Source organism: Heteronotia binoei, chromosome 14, assembly GCF_032191835.1.
Source record: "Heteronotia binoei isolate CCM8104 ecotype False Entrance Well chromosome 14, APGP_CSIRO_Hbin_v1, whole genome shotgun sequence".
Classification (NCBI taxonomy): Eukaryota; Metazoa; Chordata; class Lepidosauria; order Squamata; family Gekkonidae; genus Heteronotia; species Heteronotia binoei.
Window position 1 is genome coordinate 16,193,296 of NC_083236.1, and position 27,586 is coordinate 16,220,881.

The following is a 27,586-nucleotide window of genomic DNA, read 5'->3' on the forward strand; positions in this document are numbered from 1 at the left end:
AATTTCTGAGTGGTTGTTCTATGTTGTAGGGGTTTGGATTGATGGACCATTACTAAGATTATTATCCTGGAAACCCCAAAGTGCATGGCAGGAATAGCTTTGAGAACTGATATTGTGGAGATGTCTTTCGAAGCAAAGGTTTGATGGAGTGTTAAATCTGAAAACTAGAATGTACTAACTGAATTGACTCTATAGATTACATTCTTTTGAATTGCCCTGAATTTTCAGATTTGAGAGCTGAATTGATTTTTCCTTTGCTTGAGAAGCTAAATCTTCTTGGTTACTAAGAAATGGACAAATAAAGTAACTTCGGCTAAATTTTTGGTAGTTGTAGAAAAATCACATTGTAACTCAGGCAGTAAATCTTAGGCTTCACTTTTAGTGCATGATAGCTCTCTGTTTATGACTTTTGTTGTAAAAATAGTAATTAAGAAGTAGTTGCCCATTGTGAACATCAGGATCCTGATTTAGGCACCAGTTCTCTACAGGATTATAAATTTACAAATTTATAAAGTTCTCTACAGGATTATGAACAGTGCATGATAGCTCACTGTTTATGACTTTTGTTGTAAAAACAGTAATTAAGAAGTAGTCGCCCACTATGAACATCAGGATCCTGATTTAGGTACCAGTTCTCTACAGGATTATAAACTTACTGCCAACTGCCATTTCTCAGGTAACCAAACAGCTATGCAAAAATAGTGCTGGAAAGATCTCTGGGCCATGAAGAGAAAGCCATTCACAGGATGCGTTCACACTACACTAAATAATGCGTTTTGCAACTGGATTCTTCCTATTCTTACACAGTAAAAACCCAGTTGCAAAATGCATTAATTAGTGTAGTGTGAACACACTTACAGCCTGGTCATTACAGCATATAATCAGAGAGGACTGGCACTGAAGTATATGTTACTGTCCTGGATGTTAATAACAATGAATCTGTTTTTAGCCAATCCATATATAAAGTGAATGTTAGTCAACATATTCCTGTATTCCCATGCATTCCTATATTTTGGCAACTGATCCACATGAAGTGATAAACAAGTAAATGAAATTTTAATTTAAAAAAAATCACAAGTGAACTTCACAAAATTTCCACTTGAATTCAAACACAGGGAAAGCATAGGGAAATTCTTGTGGGAAACAAACTACGAAGATTTTATACTTTATGAAATGAAACTCTAAGTCCAGGATGATGGAGGTCTATTAGACAAGGAACTCTCATGATATTTATAAATTATGTAAATGATAATGCACCAGAACTAGCAATAATTTCTGTTATCAGGTCAGTCCTCAAAGATTCTCCAGGAGGAATTCCAATAGCTTTTTTAAAGCTACCAGACAAAGGCTAAGCAAACAATGCACAAATCAAATCACTTGGTCTATTTCCAACAATCTTCCTTTCCAACTGAAGAAATTATTTGGTAATTATTATAGTTTAGTGACAATAAGACCACTGGGTCAGGGAACAGATGATAGCCTATAAGATCACTGATCAGTGATCTTTGAGTATCTGTTCTTATTTATTACATTTGTATTCCATCTTAAATTAAGTTCATGGGATTATACCAGTTTATATTTGCAACAGCTCTACAATATCATTTTTAAGTATATGTTTTCCAAGCAGTGGTGTGGATCCCTTAGAGCATTTACACCAATGAAAGGATTTCCATCAATGGAGCATGATTTTATCAGCTTCCTACTTTGAAACCAACACAAACCGCCCCCCCTCAATTCTACTCCTGGGGGTCAGTGACATAAGCTCATACCCTGCCACAAATTTTGTTAGTCCTTAAGATGCTACTGAACTCTTGTTCTTTTTTTTATTGAATACAGTTTACTTACATTTCTTGACGAGGAGCATATTAATTGATGTATGTGATTAACTTAATTGGAGTTTATATTGTATATTCATTAAGTCTTCTGGCCTGTACTCCACAATATTCAGTGCTATGTAAAGGCTTCTTCATTTTACAAATTTGTTGTTTGTGCTTAAACTTGTAATGAAGGACTTCATATATGACTCATGAATTTTCCTGCATGGCCACTGATTTGGAAATCCTGATGTAAACTGGGGAGTAAATTTGTTGATTTTTAAGGTGCGAGTAGAATTTTACTTTTCAGTTCCATCTATTTTTCAAATCTGAGCCCAAACAGTGGGAGAGAAACTGAAAAGTGTTTTAAGTGCCTTGTGTGAATTCACTAAAGGTAAGATCAGTATTAGAGAAATGCAGATAAGCCTCTTGTAATCAACATAATCTAATATAGAGTAGTCTTGTATATATAGTTAACTGAATGTCTGTGATTAGCATATTTTCTCATGTGATTAACAATGTATTGAGTATTTGTTGTGAGGAAATGATACCAAAGAACCTGTGGGGATATGGGGAAGAGATCTGAAAAATAGTATATTGCTGATTTAATGCATCAAAAGGGAAGAAAATGTTCAAAAACTAGTAAATATAAAGTATATAGAGATGGCGGTAACAGCTGAGGCAACCAGGAAGCACTCGCAGGTACTTAGAACATTTAAAGGTACAGTACTCTCAGACTCAAGCAACATTACAATAACCATGAGGAAAAAAAGTTTCCACAATTTCAAGGAACCAAAACTTGTCCAAATGTCCACTGTAAATCAATCCTGAATGGTATCCTGTGCTTCAGCGACAATTAGACTAAGGCATTTTCTGTTTGTGGGCATGGACAAAGATAGAAGTCAACAAGCTGAGATGTGTGTCCAGGTAACTCCATGTTTTGAAACCTTTATCTGAGTAGGGGAACTTTAACTTGAGATTGGGGATGCTGGTTAATAAGAACCATTCCATCAGCAGAAAGTGACATGAATTAGACAGGAATGTTGGGTTCCAACAGCCAAACGAAATTGATAACATTTTCAGGATTGATTTATAGTTGACTTTTGGACAAGTTTTTGGTTCCTTGCAAATTGTAGGACCCTTTTTCATGGTTATTGTAATGCCACTTGTGTCTGCTGTCCTATATACTTTATACCAGTGTTTCCCATTTGCAGATTTGTGACCTGGTACCGGGCCACGGAAACCTCACTACCGGGTCACAAGAAAAGCCAAAGCTAGCCCTGCCCCATCTCTGTGTTGTGCAGAGAGGAGCTGGGCTGCCTCTCCTTCCTTCTCCCCCACTCCCAGTGTTTGAGAGAAAAGCTGGCATCCATTGGCACTTTAGACCCATTAAGTGTTCTTCAAGGTATGAGCTTTCATTTGCCTTGCAGTATGTTCTTTTGGGAAGATTTCCCCAGGAGACCTGGGCGGCAAAGAAGGGTGTGTGTGTGTGTGTTTCAGCTGGGAGGGGCAAGGAGTGGGCATTCCAGTAGCTGTTTTTTTTACCAAACGACCCCTGGGCAGAATTTTTGCTGGCTGTGGTCATCTGGTGGTGAGGAAGGCTTTTTTTTCTTTGCCCCCCCTCCTTCTTTCTTTCTTTCTTTCTTTCTTTCTTTCTTTCTTTCTTTCTTTCTTTCTTTCTTTCTTTCTTTCTTTCTTTCTTTCTTTCTGTTGTAGCCAGGCGGCCTTCTATGAGATTTCTGTGTGAGTGAGTGAGAGTAAGAGGTGTGAGGCAGAAAGAGATTATTGAAGATTACTGCGGTATATCTCAACAGCACTGGAAGAGATGGTACTATGAACTTGGCACCATTTTACTGGTCCTGCTTTTAACAGCTGTCTGACACCAAAATTAAACTCCTCCTGTAGATATTAAAAAGGATTAAAGTAGTTCACTGGCTAAGTATTTGCACAACAGGTTGCTTTTAAAGGCATGGGAAAGACAGTCAATAAAAAGCTGCAAGCCCCCCATAAATATTATTTTTGGGATAACTGCAGAAAAGCTTGTATGAACTTCATATAGCTTGACATTAATTCATTGATTACAGTACAATTCTCTGCTACCTTTCACAGCAATTTCCCAGTGTTTCAACCAAAGAAAGTATGAAAAATAGCTGTCGAAAGATTTTCTTGAAACCAAGCAAGCTTGGTTGTAGCTTGAGGCAGCGTTCCAGTAGTAGCAGCTGAAGGAAGGGCCTACTAAATGTGTCAGCATATTTTGTGGTAGAGCAGCTGTCAGGGCCCAGTGTGGGTGGTACACAGTGCTGGCATTCCTGATGGCAATGGCAACATCACTCCCAACTGCATACACTGGCCAGTGCTGTTGAGGAGGGGATATGTAGGTGATGCAGGCAATTGAACATGGTCATTAGGAGTGCTTGCAAGCTGGAGAAGAATACACAAACAGATAGGTGCATGCAGGTGTGGGGGTGAAAAGAGAGGACCACCCACTTTCCACTCCCATTTTGGCTCAGCATGAGTTTCAGAGAGATTTTTCTGAAAATGAATTTACTTCCGAAGAAAAGGTAGGTTTGGGGAAGTTCTCTGGAAGTGACATCACAGGACAAGGTGGAGCTTTGGTTCAGTGTACCCCGAAAGTGACATCACTTGGTCCTTGACCCCACAGGAAATGACATAATTCCTGTCTCCCGGCTCCACCCCAAAGTTTCCTAGCTCCACCCCCAAATTTTAGTGGGCCACAAAGGAGAAGTGTAAAAATAACGGGCCACAGGAAAGAAAAGTTTGGGAAACCCTGCTTTATACTTACTAGTTATTGAACATTTTCTTCCATTTTGCTGCATTAAATTAGTGTTTATTTTATATTCTGAATGTTTGACAGTACTTATTTCCTCAGTTGATTGCATTTTGGGCTATTCATACACTGAAAGATCCTACTGGTTTTGATTCAGATTTTTTGGGCACATGGATTCTACAAACACTAGGCACTTGTGTTCTTCCCCTGCAAATGAATACCTTCTAATTAAAGAAAGTGGCCTTATTCCAAGTTACAGATTTTCTCAAAGAAGAGTATAAAAGTTCTAAAAGTTTAGAAGTGTTCTAAAAGTTCATGTATAGAACTTTCTTCAGACAGTTTGTCAAAGCATTTCCCTGTTAAGGTATTTTTGTTATGGGCAGTGTTTATGGGGAAAATTTGGGGTTCAATTTCAAGACAAAAGAGGCAGAGATGCATTGCCCTCAACAAGATCAAGAAAAGTACTCTCTTTGCATTTTAATACACGATCCATTAATCTGAGGATACATACATAAATATGGAAATATCATCTATACACAGAGAGAAATATGTGGATTTCTTTTTTTTTAAGGGGGGAACGCTTTCCGTATTGTGTTTGCAGATGGGATGGGCTTGTAAAATTCAGGGAGGCAAGTAAAATACAAGGATATTCAGCAGAGTTGATGCAGCTGCAGTTCCCCATCTGTGCCTCAAGGTGCCACTGTTGGCCAATATGGTTGTAAGAGGAGCTGGAGATCCAGTGACACTTCCTTTGCTCCATCACTAGCTGCAGACTAGTACAGGAACAGCAGATCACAAAGTCCTGTGCGGTTGCTAAGAAGGCAAAATTTAATGGGATATATAAAAGCAATTGAAGAAGATACCTCATTTCTGACAGAACTTAAACTCTTGTTTTAATGAAATCATAAGAAATAAGGTGGAAATGATGAAGAGCCAAATCAGCAGAGCACTCAGAAGGCACATTTTGCTTCTCTTATTGCTGCCTCCAATCTGCCTGGCTGTTTCAGAGCTTATTCATTATTCTATCCCTGAGGAGATGGCAACAGGGTCCATTGTGGGGAATTTTGCCAAGGATTTGGGACTGAATGCCAGAGGGCTGAGGAATAGAAACCTGCACATTCTTTCTGAAGGTAAACAGCAGTATTTCACTATCAATGCAGAAGATGGAAACCTCTATGTAAATGACAGGATGGATCGTGAGGGAATATGTGGGGAGAGCACACACTGTGTTATTAATTTTGAGGCTGTGGTTGAAAATCCTTTAAATGTTTTACATGTAAGTGTGGCAGTTCAGGACATAAATGATAATGCTCCATATTTTTTGAAAAGCAGTATCGACTTTGAGATAATTGAGTCCACTTCAGTGGGAACCAAATTTCATCTTGAAAAAGCTGAAGACCTTGACATTGGGATGAATGCTGTCCAGAATTACGAGCTCAGTGCAAATCAGTATTTCACTCTGGAAGTCAGAGAGGGAGAAGAGGGAAATAAATACGCAGAACTGGTTCTGCAGAAACCTTTGGATCGGGAAAGGGAGCAGACTCTTCATTTGGTACTTCTGGCCTTGGATGGGGGAGAACCAAGAAAAACTGGGACAGCCCAGATCCGGGTTAACATCACTGATGCCAACGACAATCCACCCGTCTTCACTCAGGAGGTGTATAAGGTCAGCCTGATGGAAAATTCCCCTGTAGGATCCACCTTACTCCAAGTAGCAGCCTCTGATGGTGATGAAGGTTCAAATGCTTATGTTACCTACAGTATTAATAATATCGCTGGAAGAGCTTACCAGAAATTCAAGTTAGATCCACTAACTGGAATAACTACAGTTAAGGAGATGTTAGATTTTGAAGAAACAGATAAATATTCTATGACTGTAGAAGCAAAGGATGGAGGTGGATTAGTGGCACACTGTAAAGTTGAAATTAAGGTCTTGGATGAGAATGACAATGCCCCTGAGGTGGTCATTGCCTCCTTATTCAGCCCAATTCCAGAAGACTCTTCTTCTGGTACCGTGGTTGCTCTTATCAATGTAAAGGACAGAGATTCTGGAGAAAATGGAATGTGTGATTGCCATTTGCAAAGTAATTTGCCATTTAAACTAGTTTCAACATCTAATAACTATTACAAGCTCCTTACAGAGGGTTCCCTAGACAGAGAGAAAACCCCACAATATAACCTTACAATCACAGCCACTGACAAAGGAACCCCACCCCTTTCCACACACAAGACTATCTCACTACAGATTTCAGACATCAACGACAACTCCCCTGTCTTTGAAGAATCTTCCTACAATCTCTTTGTGCCAGAAAACAACCCTTCAGGGGCCTCTATTTACACTGTCAAAGCTTTGGACTCTGATCTGGACCACAACTCAAAAATCACTTACTCCATCCTCACCAGCAGTATTGAGGATCTGCCTCTGTCCTCTTACGTGTCCATTAACTCTGAGACTGGCACCATCTATGCACAACGTTCCTTCGACTATGAGCAATTCCGGGAGTTTCGCATTCAAGTGAAGGCCCAAGACGGTGGTTCTCCCCCACTCATCAGCAATGTCACAGTGTGGGTGTTTGTTGTAGATCAGAATGATAATAGCCCACGGATCCTGTATCCTTCCAAAGATAGTGATGGCTCATCCTTATTTGAAATGGTTCCCAACTCAGCCGAGTCAGGCTATCTGGTGACCAAAGTGGTGGCTGTGGATGCTGACTCTGGACACAACGCTTGGCTCTCCTTCCATCTTCTCCAGGCCACGGAGCCAGCACTCTTCAGCATTGGATCCCACACAGGGGAGATCAGAATGTCACGAGTCCTTCTGGAGAAAGATGCTGTGAAACACAAGCTGGTCATCTTAATTAAGGACAATGGGACACCTTCCCTTTCAGCCACTGCAATGCTGAACCTGGTGTTTGCTGAGAACTTTCAGGAAGCTCTTCCAGAAATGAGCAACCAATCAAGTGAACTAGACCATCAGACTGAACTCCAGTTTTATTTGGTGCTGGCTTTAGCTTTGATCTCCTTCTTATTTCTCTTGACTGTGACGTTTGCCGTTGTGATGAAAGTTCGAGAGTCTAATGGTCCAAAATTATTCCAGTGCTTCGATCCCAGTTCTTTGTCAAAGACACATGTCGTATTTCCTCCAAACTATGAAGAAGGAACATTACCATACTCCTACCAGCTCTGTATATCCTCAGAGCCTAGGAAAAATCAAGCTTCGTTTCAGAAATTTAATTTCCAGGCTACAGAAAATTTTATTTGCAATGAGAGTTCACAAGTGGAGAACGTGGAAAGCAATAGTGCCATTTTAAATTCTGAAATGACTTTTGGTGAGAAGGTAAGTCATCTTTTTGGAAATTACATTACTCTTGCTTACCAGTATGGTGAATGTTAATATTTATAGTTTGCAACCCAAAAGGCCTAACATACTAAATCAAAAGCGCCTGGAGGACCCGTGCCAGCTTGGATGCTCAGCCACTGACAAAGGAGGACTCTGCACACACTTTAAATAACAACAGCCAACCTGTACCTGCTTTATAACAGATTTTTGAACCTCTCCCTAGCCAGTTCAAAATATATATTTTTCTTCATTGGTACCTCTAAAAGTCCCTGGCCATATCTGAAATGCTACAGAATATACTGTGTATCCTTGTTTAGACAGCAATCAATACAGAGCTGCCAGACCTATCACTGCTGCTCAACATGGCAGTGGGGGGATGGGGGCAATGTGCAACATCACATGTTGCATGCATTGAGCTTGGGGTAAATCCTAGAGAGTTGTCCCGGTGCAATGAAGCTACTTCTGGTTTCACACCAGAAGTGACATCACACATCAAACATTGCCAAATCATTTGTTCATGAACCCTGAATGAATTCTCCTGCTATTGCTAGCATGCCAACTAGGATTGGCAATTTTATTTATTTTTTTAATTTGAATTTATTTTAGTTCACTTATAGTCCGCTCTTTCCTGCAAGAGGGCTCAGGGCGGATAAAAACATAGATTTGACAACAGTTAAAATCTTACAAATTTAAACAATATAACAATACAATAAAATCATACAATAGTAATATACACTGTAGGTGGCAATTTCAATTGCACACATTCTACAGATAGATACAGCTGTAGGCCCAATACAATAATAGGATGGTGATAATAGGATAACATCACAGCAAGGGAGGCCAAAGCAGATGAAATAAAGACGCCTGCTGCCTCAACCAAAGGCCCGATGGAATAGCTCCATCTTACACACCCTACGAAACCGTAATAGGTCAGCTCGGGCCCAAATTTCTATGGGGAGTTGATTCCAACAGGCTGTGGCTTTGGTTGAGGCAAGTGGACATCCTTTTGGCCAGGGACAGTTAAAATATGTTACGAAGCAGATCATAATGATCTCTGGGGCGCATATGGGGAGAGGCAGTCTCGCAAGTATCTCAGTCCCAGGTAGGACTGCCAAGTTCCTAGGCCGGGCTCACAGTGAAGTCATCGCACTGGTGACATTGTGCGCTGGCCGCTCTAGGAGCTTCCGGGAAAACTATGGTTTTCTTGGACGCTCTAGGAATTTGGGAGGGAAAACTCTATGGTACCTATTGTACCATCCTGAACAGAGTTACATTTTCCTAAGCCCATTGAAGTCAAAGAATGTAACTCCATTTAGGATTGCAGTGCTATTGTTAATCTATCAGACAGCTGGATTCTGTCCATGTTTCTTTATATCCCTGTAGGACTTTCACACAGTTATATTATTCCACTGGTGTGCAGCTCTAAATCTGTGCTTGGCAATATATACCACCCTGCTGATACGGAGAAACATACCCATATATTGTGGCATGCAAATACAGACACCACCAACATGTGCTGTTTTGGAACTCCTTTATCAGCTTCTGTGATCACGGGCGTTTTGACTGGCTGTTAGCATATTCCACTAGCTCATACAGTATATTTATCACATTATATATATATATATATATACATATACCGTATATGTGTGTGTATGTGTATATATGTGTATATATATATATACCGTATATGTGTGTGTATGTGTATATATGTGTATATATATATATACCGTATATGTGTGTGTATGTGTATATATATATATACCGTATATGTGTGTGTGTGTATATATATATATATATATATATATATATATATATATATATATATATGCAAACCCTCAAGGCTCCTAATGTATTAAATAAACATACTATATGAATAGCAAGATACATACATCCATTTTGGAGTGATAGTAATAATAGTAATATTTATATCATCTGCTTATCAGTCATATATATGTAAATATGTAAAAAAAATCTATAGCTTTACTTTTGTTTCTGTTTTTGCATCTAATTATTTTCAAGTCCCCTTATGAGTTCCAATGACGGTATAGATACAATGTTTCACTTATTACGTATTATTAACATTACTATTATTCTAGATATTGTATGATAGAGGAATAGATAGAGCAATAACAAATGAAATCACAGACCTAAAACTGAGATTGCAAGTGTTGTTGTTCACCAGTCAGGCAGAGAAAAGCAGAGAGATCCATCCTAACTGGCTGTTCTGTTCTTGAAGCAGTAAGATCAGATCACACTGACTCAGTCTGGGTTCAAACCTCAATGAAGGTACACTTTTTGCTCTCTCATTTCAGTTCAGTAATCAACATTGTGTGCCCTGACCTGGATAGCCCAGGCAAGCCCAATCTCATCAAATCTTGGAAGCTAACCAGGGTCGACTCTAGCAAGTACTTGGATGGGAGACCTCCTTGGAACATCAGTAGTTGGGAGGGCAGGAGCAGGCTTTATTCAGCCACTTCTCTGAATATCCTCCATGCTTCCAGTAGGAGTCAGTCACCAGAAGTCACCAAGACTTCCAGGTGCAGACACACACACTCACACAAAAGTACAAAAATAACCCAAAAAAAGTAATTAACATTGTGATAATTATCATAATTAATGTTAATTATGATGGTTGCTGTTTGGGAAGATATTTCTGGATATATTTACTGTTACATATATGAGAACTCAGAAAGTATCGGTTGCAGGGAGCATTGCAAAAGAGAAGAGACATCTGGAAGGAGAACGAAATGTCTGGAAGAAAAACTTTCTCCAGTAGAACACGGTACTTGAGCCCGAAAGATTCTACAAACCCTAATGATGTTGCCAGCCGTGAAAACCTGAAATCTTTGATAACATTGTGATGATCTGTAGTCTCTGGTCTTCAGAATAGACTCAAAGTTATCTTCACATCACAATAATGACAGAGAGAGAGTAGTTCTTTCTTCTTATGATGGTTGCTGTTTGGGAAGATATTTCTGGATATATTTACTGTTACATATATGAGAAATCTCAGAAAGTATCGGTTGTAGGGAGCATTGCAAAAGAGAAGAGACTGAAGAGCAGCAGTTTCTCAGAAAAAGGAGTGTACTTTGTATCCCAAGGTAAGGCTTATTATTTTGCTTTGAAAGTAAGCACTACAAAAAGCATACAAGAGATATATGGGCAGGTGAAGAAATATGTCTTGAATATGGACATTCTCGAGAAGGAATCAATGAAAATATATGGAGTAGAAATTGAAATATTAAATATTCAATTCAATGATCCCAGGTTCTCATCAAAGAAATTGGAGAGAAAAATCAGTGAGAATAAAGCAATAGTATCCCAGTTCACTATGCAAGAGGCACAAGATCCTAATTTGAGAACACATTCTCTCCAGAACTGCAAACTGAACATCAATAGTCATTTATCTCTGGTTGTGAAAATGGCAGTTTATGGGGCCAGATTTGCGGAACTGGTACTTGAAAGGCCTCTTGACCATGAAGAAGAAGCTGCAGACCATCTGATCCTCACAACAGAGGAAGACCTAGTCAGAGAAGGCATAGCAAAAAACATTGTGGTTGTTGATGCAAATCACAATGCACTTTTTTCTTTTGCCAGCCTGTTTATATAGTGAGAAGAATGGAAAATGGGCCCACCAAATCCTCAGTAGTTGCTCTAAACGTTCCTGACCCAGTAAAAGCCTCTCTCGTGTTGCTTCACTGCCTGGAAACTCTCCAAAGGGAACAGAAGACTCTCCAAAGGGAAATATCAGGATTCAGGAAGCAATGAGGGAAAACATGTTCTAGTCATCTCTTTTTCAAATCAAGGAAATCCTACAATCAGTTTGATGCTGGATATAGAGACTACATTATCACTGCTTCAGCAGGTATAGAAATTCTCAGTTGTATGATTCTGGTAATGTGAATTTCAGTGGTGTTTCTGCCTTTAAAAGCCCAGATTAGCCTAAATTTGTCAGAACTTGCTAAGCAGAATAGGCCACATTCAGTACCTCAGTGAGAGACCACCAAGGAAAATGGGTTCCTACGCAGAGGGAAGCAATGGCAAACCACCTCTGCTCCTCTCTTGCCCTGAACTCCCCATGGTTGGGGTTGCTATAAGTAGGTTGTGACTTGACAGCACATTCTTCTTCTTCCTCCTCGTCCTCCTCCTCCTCCTCCTCATGATTTATGGAGATCAATGGAGTCCAAGCATCTCTTCACTTTTACTGCCAATAAATTTCTCTCACCACAAGCACTAGAAAGAGAAATGTCATCTTTCAAAGAGGAGACTCTTCCATTGTCTAGTCAGCAGCCATGTGAGGGAAAGTATTTCCTACTGATTGGTGTTCAGTATTAAAGACTGGAAGCAAGCTTCTTTTCAGGAGAGCAGATTGTTGCAAAATTACTAGTAAACACCATTGAGGCAATTATTTGCCTTCCTTTTTGAGACAGAATAGCTCTTTGACATGTATTCAATAGTGTTTGGAGAAGTCTTTGCATAATTTCTCATGAGAGCCATAAAATACACAGAGTTGAAATTAGCTTTCTGTTCTCAGATTTGTGGTATCTATGGCTTTAAGGCTATGGGTTACCTTTTTGAGAGCATTATTTCAGTAGTAAGTTTCACATCCATTTTCAAGCCTATACATGAATGTTTTACTGGTTCTGGACAAATACTGTTTGTATACCTTTTCAAGTTCTGCTGTCCAAAGTCCTTTTTAACTGGAGCTGTTGGGGGACCAAATGCAGGATTTTCTGCCCGCCAACCATGAGTTCTGTTGTACTTAAGCTTTTGCTGGACAGAAGTAACCAAGTGTTCGCTCCATTGTTCTTTTCATACTGCACATGATTACTTTTCTGTGACAAGTTCATACTTATATTGCCTTCCCTCAGACTCCATGGGAAAAGGTGATGTAAGTCTCTCATGAAGAATCCAAGGCAAGTCATGTGACTTCTGGATTCTCAAGTAAAAGCATGCAAGTTCCCCTCATATTTATAGTTATTTGCCACTCAGCAGCTCCTCACAACACTACCCCACCACACACAGCCACTCCTCCCCACACACACACTAAAAAATACTTGGGTAGTTGACACACCAGCTGATAATACAGAAATTGCCTGTTTTATGGTGGGCAGTAGTTCACCTGTGTGACTTTTCATCCCATCATCTTTTGTGCTGAAGCTCCAAAGCAATTTCAGGCTTTTCTTGCAGGAACTGCTTTGAAGAGCATCTTCAAAACAAAGGGCTGTATACTTCATACATACCCCACATAGTCTTTGTTCATTAAGTTCTGATACTTACCCAGTAATTAGTGTGACTTCAGTGACACTGGAGAGCATTTTCTAAAACTCTACATGTTTGCTTATTTCCTTAAATATTGTCTTTATTGACAAAGGCAAGAAATGAAAAACCACGCTTGTACAATAATTGCAAAAATCCGGATCCCTCCTGAGAGAAAGATCACTGCTTAGTCAGCTACTGGAGCTGTTTCATCCACTGGCTGAGCCTGCAGTTTTCCGTTTGAGACTCTGAGTGCCGCTGTTGGCCAGCACCGGCTCAGGAAAGAAGTAAAGTCACTTCCAGCCACTTTTCTGTTGGTGCAATGCTTTCTGAATTATGCTCTGCAAACCTGCTAGAAGAGCGAGCTGAGGGGCAACACAGCCTCCTACCCAAGGAAGAATCCTTCCCGTTTGGGCAACATCAGGGATTGATTCCTGTATCTGTCAGCAACTTTCGCAGCTTGTTTTAAAAAAAAAAAACACTTGAGAACTGCATCCACTGGGAGAAAAGAAAGGATGCAAACAAAGAAGCTGAGGAAATGGCTGGGAATCAAAGAGAGTTGGAGCAGCAAGCGGCAAGTACAGCTTTCCTTGTTAGTCTCTTTGTTCTGCCGGGCATTGTCTGAAGATGCTGGGTATGCCATTCCTGAGGAGATGGAGAAGGGCTCTCTGGTGGGGAATCTTGCCAAGGATTTGGGTCTGAACAAGAAAGACCTGGTGAATAGGAAGCTCCGTATCCTCTCTGCTGCTAATGCACAGTTCTTTACAGTGAATGGGGAACGTGGAGACTTCTATGTAAAAGAGAGAATCGATCGGGAGGAAATCTGCGGAAAGCTTCCACGTTGCATCCTCAATTTTGAAACTGTGGTTGAAAACCCTTTGAACGTTTTCCATGTCAGTGTCACCATAGAGGACATTAACGACAACGCGCCCTGGTTTTTAAAAGACAATATCAGGCTAGAAATAAGTGAATCCAGCCTGCCTGGAGCCATCTTTGCTCTTGGAAGTGCTGAAGATCCTGATGTTGGAATAAATTCTCTCCAGAATTACCAGCTGAGCCCCAATCAGTACTTCACCTTGGATGTTAAAGAAAGTCCAGACAGAAATAAATATGCAATGTTGGTGCAAAGCAAACCGCTGGATCGGGAAAGTGAACATAGTCTCCATTTGACCCTTACAGGCCTGGACGGGGGAGAGCCAATAAAAACTGGGACAGCCCATATATGGATAAATGTCACTGACATTAATGATAACCCACCAGTCTTTACTCAGGAAGTCTATAAAGCCAGCATAAAGGAGAGTGCACCCAAGGGATATTCAGTAATACAGGTCAAAGCTTCTGACAGAGATGAAGGTTCCAATGCACAAATACGTTACAGTTTCAGCAACATCCCAGCTAAAACCAGACAGAAGTTTAACCTGGATGCAGAAAATGGGATAATTACACTTAAGGAGACTTTGGACTTTGAAGAGTCGACGAGCTACATGATGTTAGTGGAAGCCAAGGATGGTGGTGGACTGTTGACGCATAGCAAGGTGGAGGTGGTGGTTCTTGATGAGAATGACAATGCACCAGAGGTTGAGCTCATGTCCATCTTTAATCCAATCCCCGAGGACTCTGTGCCAGGCACTGTGATTGCTTTGATCAAAGTGGAGGATAGAGATGAAGGAGATAACGGGAAGACTGCCTGTTCTATACAGGGAAATACACCTTTTCAGATGCTGTTATCAAATAACAATTACTACAAGCTCCTCACAGAGGGTGCCCTAGATAGAGAGAAAACCCCACAATACAACCTTACAATCACAGCCACTGACAAAGGCACCCCACCCCTTTCCACACACAAGACTATCTCACTACAGATTTCAGACATCAACGACAACTCCCCTGCCTTTGAAGAATCTTTGTACAGTCTCTTTGTGCCAGAAAACAACCCTTCAGGGGCCTCCATTTACACAGTCAAAGCCTTGGACTCTGATCTGGACCGTAACTCAAAAATCACTTACTCCATCCTCACCAGCAATATTGAGGATCTGCCCCTGTCCTCTTACGTATCCATTAACTCTGAGACTGGCACCATCTATGCACAGCGTTCTTTTGACTATGAGCAATTCCGGGAGTTTCGCATTCAAGTGAAGGCCCAAGACGGTGGCTCCCCCCCTCTCAGCAGCAATGTCACAGTGTGGGTGTTTGTTCTGGACCAAAACGACAACAGCCCTCGGATCCTGTATCCTCTGCCAAGAGATGATAACTCAGCCTTATTTGAAATGGTGCCTCGGTCTTCTGAGTCAGGCTATTTGGTGACCAAAGTAGTGGCTGTGGATGCTGACTCTGGACACAACGCTTGGATTTCCTACCACCAGCTTCAGGCTACTGAGCCGGCTCTCTTCACCCTTGGACTACACACTGGTGAAGTCAGGACAGCACGGGCCTTTATGGAAACAGACGCTGTAAAACAAAGGCTCACAATTTTAGTGAAGGATAATGGAAGCCCTTCTCTTTCTGCCACTGTTACCTTGAATCTGGTGTTTGCGGAGAACTTCCAAGAGGCACTTCCAGAAATGAGCAAACCACCCAACGACTCAGCATCTCAGTCTGACATGAACACCATTTTGGTGACCGCCTTAGTTTTAGTCTCGTCCTTATTCCTTTTTACAGCCCTAACGGTTCTGATTCTAAAATGCCGAAGACAAAGAAGCCCAGCTGTGCTTGGGTCCTACAATCCAGAACTGTATGCTAGTTTAGGCCACAAATTTCCCTGCAATTACAGCCAGGGGACATTAGCATTGCCCTGTTCCTATGAAGTGTGCCTGGCCTCCCAGTCAGGGCACAAGGAGTTTGCCTTTCTGAAGCCAAACCCAGGGGCTGTCACAGACAGTCTCATTACAACAGAGGATTCTGGAATTGGGAATGAATCTGAATGTCTGGAAGAAAATCTCAGCTCCAGTACCAGCATACAGGTGAGAATCATCCAGGGGTGTCTCTAACAAAGCCTGCTTAACTTTGTCTGTGCATTTCAGACCAAAGAATCAGGGTGCACAAATCAGTGCCATATTTGCCTCTTCTATTGTGCTTGTTAGAATGAAGGATGAGGAAATGGCAGCGCCCACAGTGTACGACATGTTAATACTGCTAATATACCATGTAACTTTTTGAAGCTTCCTACTAGTATAAATGCACGCCAGTGTTTTGGGCAGAGAAATATACCTTCTATATGCTCCTCTAAAATGTATGGATATTTGAGTTACAGAAAGTAGTATGGCAAGTTCTGGATGATATCTGGGAAGCTCAAATCTTGATCTGTATGAAAAAAAACTTGGGTCCAAGAAAGCATTTAGCCCTATTTGTTTCTGTTGCTTGAGTTTCATAGGGCATCCTTTCTGTTAGAAAGTGAGCCACTGGCTGTGAGGGATTCTTTGGGCTATGTCTGCCCTCTACTGGTGAGATGCTATACTACAGGCCTATATTGCACAGAATGCTATCTTAATAAATTATGTTGTCTTCTGTATATATAGAACAATTTCATAATATTTAGCTAGTGTAACAAAATCAGTAGATGGGTTGATTAGATAGGTTAATGTCTTATATACTGTGCTGCGTATCTCTGTGTCCACAAATTTTCACAGTAGAGGGTGGTAAGCAGTGGGATACCGCAAGGCTCAGTACCGGGACCGATGCTTTTTAACTTGTTCATTAATGATTTGGAGTTGAGATTAAGCAGCAACATGGCTAAGTTTGGGGATGACAGTAAATTGTTTAGGGTGGTGAGAACCAGGGAGGATTGTGAGGCACTCCAAAGGGATCTGTCGAGACCGGGCAAGTGGGCGTCAGTGTGGCAAATGAGGTTCAGCATGGCCAAGTGCAAAGTAATGCACATTGGGGCCAAAATTCTAACTATAAATATAAGTTGATGGGGTCCAAACTGGCAGAGACTGACCAAGAGAGAGAAATCTTGGAGTTGTGGTCAAGACAGTGTGCGACTGCAATAAAAAAAGGCCAATGCTATGCTGGGGATTATTAGTAAGGGAACTGAAAACGAATCAGCTAGTATGATGACGTCCCTGTATAAATTGATAGTGCAGCCTCATTTGGAGTACTGTGTACAATTAACCACAACTCAAAAAAAAAGATATAGCATTGGAAAAAGTCCAGAAAATGGCAACTGGAATGATTAAAGGGTTGGAACACTTTCCCTATGAAGAAAGGTTAAAGCACTCAGGGCTCTTTAAGCTTGGAGAAACGTCGACTGAGGGGTGACATGATAGAGGTTTAAAAGATTATGCATGGGATAGAGAAGGTAGAGAAAGATGTACTTTTCTCCTTTTCTCACAATACAAGAACTCATGGACACTCAGTGAAATTGCTGAGCAGTTGGGTTAGAACGTTCAGAAAAAAAGGCAACTGGGGCATGAGAAGTGTAAAAAAATATATACATGGGGTGGAGAAAGTGGGCAGGAAGAACTTTTTTGCCTTCTCTCAGAATACTAGAACTTGAGGGCACCCAATGAAGTTGATGGGCAGCTGGTTCAGATCAAAAGGAAATCCTTCATTGCTCAGCAAATAATTAAACTGTGGAACTCACTGCTAGAGGTGGCCATGAACACTAATGGCTTTAAGAGGACATCAAACAGAGAGTTTGAGCAATGGCTAACAGCCACAATGACTGAAGGGAATCTCAATACAGAGGCAGCAAACCTCTGAATATCAGTACTAGAAGGAGGCAACATCAGTGGAAGACTTTGGTCTCTGTGCCTTATTGGTTGGCCCTCCAGGACAATTGGTTAGCTGCTGTGCAAGATGGAATGTTGGACTAGATCAGGGGTGGCCAAGCTATGGCTCAGGAACGACATGTGGCTATTTCACACATACGTGGCTCTCAAACATCTGACATTTATTCTATGTGGTTCTTGCGTTAAGCAGCTATGGCCACCCCTGGATTAAATGGAAGACTGGCCTGATTCAGGAGGACTCTTCCTGTGTTCTTATGGCTTTTATCCTTTTCTATACTTTGCTGCACAAAATTGTTGCCAACACCATATTTTTTAAAAAAAATATTACAAATGTCTATGGTGTCAGCTCTGAGAGGGAAATACCTGGAAATTTTAGCAGTAGAGACTGGAGATGGTGGCTTTTAGGGTGGGGGGGGAGAGACCTCACTGTGGAACAAGACCACAGAGTCCATCCTCCAAAGAAGTCATTTTCTGCAGGGGAATTGAACTGTGTAGTCTGGAGATCAGATGTAAAAACAGGATATTTATTTATTTACTTGTTCTTTAATGATTTGGAGTTGAGAGTAAGCGGCGGGTTGGCTAAGTTTGGGGATGAGAGCAAATTGTTTAGGGTGGTGAGAGAACCCTATTTATTTATTTATTTTATTATAGTTATGCCCCCGCCCTCCCCTATCGGGCTCAGTTAAAACACACAAAGACAAATATTACAACAAAATCATAAAAATATCTCCAGGCCCCACCTGGAGTTTATTAAGCCAAAAGAGAATCACAGAAATAGGTAAAGACAAGCAATAGCCATGACCAAAAGTAACTAAACCCAAAATATACACAATCCAATTCTATTTATCAGTCTCAGTCGTCATACAAAATTCCAGTTCAAAAATCCAATAATACAAAGTCTAACAGAGCTCACAGTTTACACAGTTTACTCCATCCAATTTTACATGAAGAAGGTCTTCCTTTCTGCTCTTCTTCCACACAGGGGTGGCCAACGGTAGCTCTCCAGATGTTTTTTGCTTACAACTTCCATCAGCCCCAGCCAGCATGGCCAATGGCTGGGGCTGATGGGAGTTGTAGGCAAAAAACATCTGGAGAGCTACCGTTGGCCATCTGTGTTGTGCAGTCCAAATCTTAAATAAAACTTGTGCAAAATTTGAAATGCTGTTACTCCCAGAAATTGTTACTTTGATGTATAATGAAGTTGTGCTCATGCCATGCCCTAAATGAATTTTTGCAAGCTGGATAAAGTGAAAGTGAAACAGAGGATTTAAAGTACAACCTTGTCACTGACAAGATTGCCAAGCTGTCTACAGACTGAAGAAATTTGCACAGTTTGAAGCTTTTGGGATTTCAGTAACACTTTAAAGGTGACAGTTTATTTCAGCCTCAACCTGGTGCAATAAAATTGGACATTTATTTGTTGAATTGAACTATTTATACTAAGGTCCTTGTAAGGGTATGATTATAAGCTGACGTATTTATGAGAGTGTACTATTATATTTGATACATTTACAAGATTTTTCTGAAGCTGTTCTATGTGATTGAGGCTGGTTCTCACAGAAACCTCTGGTTTATCTTCAATTGCTCTCTGCTGTGATTCTCTATTTTGGTTGCACAGTCTCCAGGTGGGGCCTGAAGTTCTCCAAGAATTACCAGTGACCTTCAGCTGAGGAAGATCAGTTCCCCTGGGGAAAATGGCTACTTTTGAGGGTGGAATGTATGGCATTACACCCTGCTGAGGTCCGTCTCTTGGCTCCAACCCCAAATCTCCAGGCATTTTCCAGCCTTGACAGCATTGTCAGGGTGACATCACATTGACAGCTTTGATGCACATGGATCAGAACCAGATTTCCTTTTTGGTGGAATTTCTTCAATTAGAAATTACCAACAAAGAGAGAAGTTGAGGTAGGGTTGCCAGCTCTAGCTTGGGAAATACCTGGAGATTTTGGGAGTGGAGCCTGCGGAGGGCGGGGTTTGGGGACAGGAAGGACCTTGGTAGGGTAAAATGCCATAGGGTCCAACTTCCAAAGTAGCCATTCTCTCCAGGTGAACTGATCTCTGTCAGTTGGAGATCATTTGTAATAGCAGGAGATCTCCAGCCACCACCTGGAGGCTACACTACAAAGTGAGAAGTCACAAAAAATTGAGAACAAATTCTAACCAAAAGGTTACTGTGATCAAAATTACTATGAATTACAAATATTTGCAAGAATGATACAAATTTAATAGCACTAGATCAGACAAGTATACATTAGAAATCCACAGTAGTCAATGCTTATTGTAGAACTTCAACAACGATTTCCGAAATCAACATTCACAGTAGGTAGTCCAATTCAATTAATCCCATGCAATCATTATTTGCTACATGGATGTCAACTTTTACTTCCTGTTTCAATAATTTCCTCAGGCAAGGGATTATTAAAGAAGTCCAAAAGTCAACAAAGTCACAAATTTACAGCAGTCTCCAGTCTCGAACAGGCTAGCGCTCAGACATTAGTCTGTTTGAGAAACTTATGGAGACTTTGGATGCGGTCACACATCTCATTAAAAGCGGGTGTGTAGCGCTCAAATTTGAACCGCTGAATATTGATTTGATGCAGGGCCGATCAGACGAGCATCCAAGAATGCGACTCATTCCGTTGTTGAGCGATCAGACATACAATACTATCCCGCTCTTTTCTTGGTGCATGCTGATCAGATTATGATTTCAGGGGGGGGGGGTCCATTGAACATGTGCCCAACTGTTTGGAGGTGGGAAATCAAACGTTGCTTCAGAGACGGGGGAGGGGGGAAAGTTTCCAGAATTAACATTGCCGATTCAAACCAGGGAACAGCCAGAAATTACTTTCCTAGAAATTGGCAGTGACAATGATATCTGGAAATCCTCCACATTGAAAAAAAAAGATTTTTTTTCCTGTTCTGAATACTGGGATAACGTTCCCCCCCCCTCCAATCCTGTGTTGATTGGAGAAGCAGAAGCGTCACCTCAGATTCCCGGATGATCTGGCAATGTGCATGTCTGCTGGGGCTTTTAAAAAAAAAAAAAAAAGTGGGAGGGGCGGTAAACATTCCAAGGGGCAGTATTGCGCGTGATCTGTCCAAACAGGAAAAAAACCGATCTTGTGCCGCTTTTTTGAAAAAGGGCCAGACTTTCTGCGCTATCAAATTAATGCGGCATTGATTCGCAGCAAGCTGGGATGACCCTGGATGACGCTCGACTGCCAGATGTGGATGTCTGGACGAACATATTTAATCCATCAGCGAGATGGAGCTGTGTCGCCACTAATGGTACGTCTGACTGCACCCTTTTTGTCCCATGGGAGCTGTTGTCTTCATTGACTTTTGGACTTCTTTAATAACCCCTTGCCTGAGGAAATTATTGAAACAAGAAGTGAAAGTCAAGGTCCCTGTTGCATATAATGATTTCATGGGATTAATGGAATTGGACTATCCTGATGTGATGTCACCCTGCCATGACCCAGATGGGGGTGCCACCTGATGCTGCCACCACTCTGGAATTAGGGTCCCTTGCGAAAGCCCAGAGTACCCTCCCAAGCCCTTGCTTTGGCCAAGAAAATAGGCGTATAGACCAGGCAGAGTGACAAAGAACAACAAAAAGATTTATTTTAAACAGGATAATCAATAAAAGGGAAGTGGAAGATAAGGTGCTTTAAAACTATAGTAACGTGGATGAAGGAAAATAAACATAAAGTCCCTAACGCGACTGAACTTAACTGTCCTTTGTCTGTTAGGCCCAGGCCTCGGCCTGCTCACCTCTCCCTCAGAGTGAGGGTCTTCCTCCTAACAGCAGCTCTCCTGCCTGCTCGACTTCTCAGGAGGAAAGAAGTGCTTGTCTCCTGAGAGAGCTTTTAAACAGTTCTCCTCAGAGCCTACTTGGATGCTGATTGGCTGAAACCAGCGCCAAGCATTCTGGGGATTGTAGGCTATCTCTTTCTACTGAGACGCAGGCTCCCTAGGCTTCTACCTCAGCACAGATCATGACACACCCCATGGGTCAGTAACAACCCAGTGTTTGCACAGGGGAACTACCTCTACCTTTTACTGTGGATTTCTAATGTATACTTGTCTGATCTAGTACTATTAAATTTGCATTATTTTTGCAAATATTTATAATTCATAGTAATTTTTGACCACAGTAACTTCTGGGTTAAGCGTTTGTCCATCACCTGGAGGCTGGCAACGCTAGAGTAGAGCCTGGGGGGGCAGCGTTTGGAGAGAGGAGGGCTACTTTGACAAGGTAAAATGCCACAGAGTCCAGCCTCCAAATCAGACATTTTCTCCAGGGACACTGATCGTTATCAGCTGGAGATCCATTGTTATAGTGGTAGAACTCCAGCCACCACCTGGATTTTGGCAACCCTAAATTGGGACCAAATGTGTGTGCACACGATGTCACAGTGGAGGAATACAAGTTGCTGGCCCTACTGCAGAAAATAGACTGGAGTGGGGGATTCCCCACCACCAGGCCCCACAGCCTTCCACCGATTAGCTGGCCAGTGGGGGGACTTACCAGGAACAGGAACAGCTCAGGCTACATTGCCATTGATGTGGCAACATAAGTTCTCATGTACACTGAAAGTGGCATCATCACACTAGCGATACCGCAGCAATGCTCTGGTAATGGGGCAAAAACTCTATGGTAGAAACCATTTTTACCACAGAGTTTTTGCCCAAATGCCAGAGCACTGAAGTGATGTCACAACATGATGACATCTCTTCCTGTGTATGAAGACAACCAGCTCCACTGCGGACTGTATCCCACAAGGTTACGTTACCTCTTCATAAACCATCACACAAGGTTGCCAGGTCCCCTTTAGGAATATGGATGGTTGAGTCAAATGATTAAGATGTGCTGGACTGAAGTGGAAAACTACAATTCCCATAGGGCCTATGCAAACTGCTGCCGATTGACAGAGATCAGCAGCCATTAATTTTGATCAGACAGAGATAATCAACCATCTAACAATAAGAAATGGTTTTTAAAAATCGCACAGCATTTGTTTCTTTACAGCCATTTCTACAGCAGTTATCTGCCCCAGGTTCAGTACTGTTAGGAAGCGGGGGGCAGGGGGAGTGTTTCTGTTTCCCCGAGGGTTCCCAATCCCCAGATGACGGCTGGAGATTTCCTGGGATTACAACTGATCTCCAGGTGACAACTGTCAGTTCACCTGGAGAAAAGAGCCAATTTAAAAGGTGGACTCTATGGCATTCTTTCTACCCTACTGAAGTCCCTCTCCAAACCCCACCCTCCTCAGATTCCACCCCTAAAATCTCCAGAGATTTCTCAACTCAGAGCTGGTAACCCTAGTTTCCCCACAGCATTGTGCTACTTTTGTGCACCTCAGGTAGGGTTGCCAGGTCGCTTCATTGTGCCAATGGCAGAATTTGGTGGTGGTGCATTCCACGACATCCCCCAATGTGTTGATGTCATGTGGAAGTGACATCATCAGGGCTTTTTTTTGAGCAGGAACGCAGTTCCGGCTGGCTTGGTGTCAGGGGGTGTGGCCTAATATGCAAATAAATTTCTGCTGGGCTTTTTCTACAAAAATCCCTATGTGAAATAATGGTGACGTCTGGGGGTGTGGCCTAATATGCAAATGAGTTTCTGCTGGGCTCTTTTTATCAAAAAAGCCCTGGACATCATGATGTCAGGGATGTCAACAGTGCTTTGGTTTTTGGGCAAAACTCTATGGTAAAGCCAGCTTCCAACCACAGAGTTTTGCCCTCAAACTGGAGCATTATCACGTGACATCCCTAATGTGATGTCACTTCTGGGTGATGTCATTGTGTTGGGGACATCGCACAGTGATATCACTGTTTTTTGGGGGGAGGGGGGGGAGAAGCACCGGAAACTGAGGGAACTCCTGCTGGGACATGGGGACTGGCAAGCATGCTTTTGCTTATTGCTGGGACATGGGGACTGCCAACCCTAACCTCAGGGGGTTTCCATTACTTTAATCTTTCTGAAACCTGCTTTGCTTCAAGCTTTTGGAAAGGAACACAGTAAAGCCTGTGTGGCTGCAGTGTGGGTTGGGAAAATTGGATGTTCTTGTTCCTTCCCACATCGCAGCTACTTTCCTTGATCCTAACCCTGCAGCAGTCATTTCCTTCCTGTGCCACCAGGGGGCTTTTTAGTTTTAAAAAAATAGGCCCTAGAATATTGTTATATGGATATACCGTTGTAACAGTAGGTGTAACAAATCCTCTGAATTCTCAGCTTTCATCCCCACCTCCCCAAAGATGGCTTTGAAAAGATTAGATATATTCATGGACATAAGAACATAAGAGAAGCCATGTTGGATCAGGCCAATGGCCCATCCAGTCCAACACTCTGTGTCACACAGTGGCCAAAAATGTATATATATATATACACGCACACACACACACACACACACACACTGTGGCTAATAGCCACTGATGGACCTCTGCTCCATATTTTTATCTAACCCCCTCTTGAAGCTGGCTATGCTTGTAGCCGCCACCACCTCCTGTGGCAGTGACGTTGGTGTTATCAGTGGCTATTTGACACAATGTGTTACGCAAAGCTCCATGTGGAAGTAATGGATTACTAGAAATTACTAGAGATTGGGCAGCAACAGCAGAAGCTATCTGTCTCCTCCATACTTTACCTGGCAGCTTGCAGAGGTATCACTTGCTGCAGGGGAAAGAATGCTTGTCAGGATAGACATTCGTTTGATCCATCAAGGCAAGCACTTAGGACCCAAAGATGCAGCTTGAATGCTTATGTTCTCAAAGAGAAACAAAAGTAAATCAGTAGTATTTGTTCAGGAATAATCTGTAAACTGAAAGAAGAGCCCCATGGCGCAGAGTGGTAAACTACAGTACTGCAGTCCACGCTCTGCTCACAACCTGAGTTCGATCCTGGCAGAAGCTGGGCTCAGGTAGCCAGCTCAAAGCTGACTCAGCCTTCCATCATTTTGGGGTCGGTAAAATGAGCAGGGCTTTTTTTGTAGTAGGAACTCCTTTGCATATTAGGCCGCACACTCTCTGATGTAGCCAATCCTCCTGGAGCTTACAGTAGGCCCTGTTCTAAGAGCCCTGTAAGCTCTTTGAGGATTGGCTACGTCTGGGGTGTGTGGCCTAATATACAAAGGAGTCCCTGCTCCAAAAAAAAGTCTTGAAAATGCGTACCCAGCTTGCTGGGGGTAAAGCGTAGATGACTGGGGAGGGCAACGGCAAACCACCGCATTAAAAAGTCTGCCAAGAAAATGTTGTGATATGATGTCACCCCATGGGTTAGTAACGACTCGGTGCTTGCACAGGGGACTACTTTTACCTTTTTTAATAAACTGAAGAAAGTCACTAGTTGAGTGACTTCATGAAGCAATCTCCAAAGAGCAACCACAAAAAACAAACACTAACATCCTTCTTTGATTACATATTTATTGGCAGTAACTCCAGCTATGTTCAATGGATTTCACTCCCATCAAGTGCAGAGAAAAGGAGTCACTTTTAACTAGATTCAATGCACTTAAAAGAATTTAACATTTTTTACTTTGCTGATCTGTCCTCATAAACCACTGAGAAATGTTCAGCAAACAAACCAAACGACCTTAAAAAAAGTGCTTCCGGTAAGGATCTTTCCCGAGCTTTTGGGGTGGTGTTTCCACAATACCGTAAGTATCTTTTTGGAGACAGGTGAAAACTGCCATTCTGCTACTGACTTGGTGAATGTTAATTCAGTCCCCTTAAGCAAAAGACTTTTATTAGTCTTATAGTTCTCACCTCTGTGGGTACACAACTGTCAGTAGGAAAACATAGGCTTCAAAGTGTTTCTGATAGGGTTGCCAGATCTTACACGGCTGCCAGAGGGAAAGTATTGTCCTGTGCCCAGTAGTTTTTGGCATTGTGATGTCATTGTGCCTGGCATGTTATGTGGGGGACACTATCATTTTGTACAAAACTCTATGGTCACCATAGAGTTTCCCCCAAATGACAGAGCATCCCCCATGTGACGTGCCTAGCATGATAACATCACCTCCACATTATATCATCATGTCAGGCTAGGGTTGCCAATCCCCAGGTGGGGGCAGGGGATTCTCCGGTTTGAAGGCCCTCCCCCTGCTTCAGGGTAGTCAGAAAGCGGGGGGAGTGGAGGGAAATGTCTTCTGGGAACTCTGTTATTCCCTATGGAGATTTATTCCCATAGAAAATCATGGAGAATTGATCCGCGGGTATCTGGGGCTCTGGGGGGACTGTTTTTTAGGGTAGAGGTACGAAATTTTCAGTATAGCATCTAGTGCCTCTCCCCAACATACCCCCAAGTTTCAAAAAGATTGGACCAGGGGGTCCAATTCTATGAGCCCCAAAAGAAGGTGCCCCTATCCTTCATTATTTCCTATGGAAGGAAGGAATTGAAAAGATGTGCCGTCCCTTTAAATATGATGACCAGAACTCCCTTTGGAGTCCAATTATGCTTGTCACACCCTTGCTCCTGGCTCCACCCCCAAAGTCTCCTGGCTCCACCCCCAAAGTCCCCAGATATTTCTTGAATTGGACTTGGCAACCCTATGTCAGGCATGTCAGGTGCAATGGAGCTCTTCAGGGGCAGGGCTCCCCCACTGACCAGCTCCATGCCAGCGGATTGGAGGGCCCAAAAGCAGTGAAAACCCCACCCCTGTTGGGGGAATGTGAACTCTAAAAAGGTAAAGGTAGTCCCCTGTGCAAGCACCAGTTGTTTTCAACTCTGGGGTGACGTTGCTTTCACAACGTTTTCACGGCAGACTTTTTACGGTGTGGTTTGCCATTGCCTTCCCCAGTCATCTACACTTTTCCCCCAGCAAGCTGAGAAGATATAGGAGATTGTAAGCTGCTTTGAGTCTCTGATTCAGAGAGAAGGGCGGGGTATAAATCTTCAATTCTTCTTCTACTACTCATTTTACCGACCTCGGAAGGATGGAAGGCTGAGTCAACCTGGAGCTGGTTACCTGAACCAGCTTCTGCTGGGATCGAACTCGTGAGCAGAGGGCTCCAACTGCAGTACTGCATAGTACATCACAAAAATAAATTGCAAACTGAAGTGGATGCATGATACAGGAATACATGAAAAGGTATGGATACAAAATCCTCAGTTCATTACAGATATTTACAAGAAACAATATAAACAAATACATAGGCAGTGTCAAAGCATGAATAAAGTATAATTCTAAACCAGTTTTACACCAGTAGAGGACACGCAAGATAATGGGGAGAGGACCCACATGCCTTGTAAATATATTTGAAACAAAAGGTTGCAAATATGAGAATGCAATTAATGCATATTAGCTCATCTAAATGTTAAACTATGAATTGACACCCTACTACTCTCCTGTCCTAGTTTTAGCTCAGCTTCTTAGCAAGCAACAAGTCGACACAGTTTCATAGCTACCTAGCCAAGGATCCTGGCAGTTGCAGAGGCAGAACATGTGAGCCTCTCAGCTGTGTGATAATTAAAGATGGGGAGGGCAGAGCACAGCAGCTTAGAGCTGGGAACTACAATACAGTTTGTCAATGCAGACCTGTCCAGGCCTGGAGTTCCTGGATCCTTAGGAAGGTAAATTTTCATTTTAAAACATGCTCCTTCTGTATGGGAAGAACAAAAATTATAGGAATAAAGACTTAACTCTAAAAAGGG

The 27,586-nt window shown here is 42.1% G+C and overlaps 1 protein-coding gene across 1 annotated transcript in view; it reads left to right on the forward strand.

Moving 5' to 3' along the window:
* Positions 1–27,586, forward strand: part of LOC132582264 (protocadherin gamma-B5-like) — a 199,998-nt gene that overhangs the window by 92,894 nt on the left and 79,518 nt on the right. The gene's annotated exons all lie outside the window — the stretch shown is intronic.